Source organism: Octopus bimaculoides, chromosome 12 (genome assembly GCF_001194135.2).
Source record: "Octopus bimaculoides isolate UCB-OBI-ISO-001 chromosome 12, ASM119413v2, whole genome shotgun sequence".
Taxonomy (NCBI): Eukaryota; Metazoa; Mollusca; class Cephalopoda; order Octopoda; family Octopodidae; genus Octopus; species Octopus bimaculoides.
In genome coordinates this window covers 8,572,608-8,574,587 of record NC_068992.1, presented here as the reverse complement: position 1 = coordinate 8,574,587, position 1,980 = coordinate 8,572,608, and positions in this window count along the sequence as shown.

Here is a 1,980-nt window from a genome sequence, read left to right as displayed (position 1 = left end):
ATATATATATAGATAGATAGATAGATAGATAGATCCTGTTTTATTCTGTGTACAGTGTATGTACTTTTGGATTCTCTCCTTCTTTTCTGTACTTGATTTATGACTGCTTTCTGTTCATTTTTTTTTTTTAACCTCTACCAGTGAGTTGTAGTCATTAGTATTAATCATAACTCATAGTTAATCTGTAGCAAGTGACTAAGCCTCTTCATCTTAATGAGTGCAAAGGGACCCAATGCCTGAGGTGGCTCTTCAGGCCAAGAGCAGTATAGAAGATTTGGGGAGGCATTTATCTCAAGAGACGGTTGGTTGGGGACAAGGAAATGTGAGTCGCTCTTTGCGTTTTTGACCTCTGACCTCTGCTTCTCGACATCTGTTAATTTCCATCTGGTTCATTCTCTTGATGATGACATGCTACCCCTTTGTGTGATCCTTGGTGATTGTCTCTCAGGTTTTCGGGTCAATGGAGCTGCAGAGGTGATTGACCTTAAGCTGATCTCAGAAACGAATGAGTTATATATAAAGCATTGTATAAAAATAAGCTCATTATCATTAAGGTAATGAGCTGGCAGAATTGTTAGCACAGCAAACAAAATGTTTAGCAGCTTTTCAACTGTCTCTTTACTCTGAGTTCAAGTTCCACTGAGGTAGATTTTGCCTTTTATCATTTTAGAATTGATAAAATAAGTACCAGTTAAGTACTGCGGATGACATAACCAAAAAGCCCTTTCTCCCAAGATTTTAGGTTTTGTACCTATGACAGAAAGAATTATTATTATTTATTGATATAGTTTAACCAAGCTTGTTCACTTGACATTTTAGACATCATGAGAATTTTAGTTCAAATCTTTTGATTTGGATTATCTAATCATTTCTCTTCTGTTTTCTGTTCCTTTCTTGAATTCAAGATTTACATACATACATACATACACACACACACAATCACAGATATATATATGCATATCTCTCTCTCTCTCAATATTAATATATATATATATATATATATATATAAACAAATAGTAAATGAGTATATGCATAAATACGTACAGGTATGTGCATACCGACATCCACCTGTATGTATAGGTGCATATCTGGGTACAGGACATTGCAAACAAAACGTAGACGAGAAAACACGCAAGCCACATAGAGAACATTCTACTTCATCAGCTACCCCCGTTTTAACACCGGCGTTTCGACATATATATATATATATGATTTTACTTGCCTCCTGTGTAATTATTTTGTTTGTAATGCTGTGACAATATGTTTTTAGCGAGCGAAGTCTGTGATGTGATTTCAATTCTGAATTGAAGCCATTTTGCTTCACTTACATTAGTAATCTTCTCTGGAGAGGCATGATGATCACGACCTCTCATTCTCCCACCCCCCCATACATACTTATTATCATTAAAAAAAATCTCAGGCTTCATATCTTTGTATAAAAGTAAAAAGAAAAATTTTAAAAAAATATTCTTGTTGTCATAGATGTTACACAAATTAAAAATTTTTTTAAAGTTAACAAGCACAACTGCTTCAATTATTCTATTTCTCCAACCGAGTAAACCTGATGTTTCATGCCTGTTCAAAATGTTTTATCATTATTGTTGTTATTATTATGATGGGCAAGCCAGCAGAACTGCTAGCATGCCAGACAAAATGCTTCATGAATTTTCTCTTGACATTTCTTACATTCTGAGATCAAATTCCACCGAGGTCAACTTTACCTTTCATCCTTTCAGGTATGATAGAATACATACCAGTTGAGCACTGGGGGTTGATGCAATCAACTAGACCCTTTAAACTTGAAAAATTCAAGCTTTGTACCTATAGTAGAACTGATTATTATTGCTATTTTTATTAGGGTTGCAAGGCTCATAGAATTGTAAGAGCATTGAGAAAATGCTTGGCATTATTTATTCCAGCACTTAACATTTTGAGTTTAAAATCCTGTTGGTCAACTTTGGTCATTTTAAGGTCAAGTAC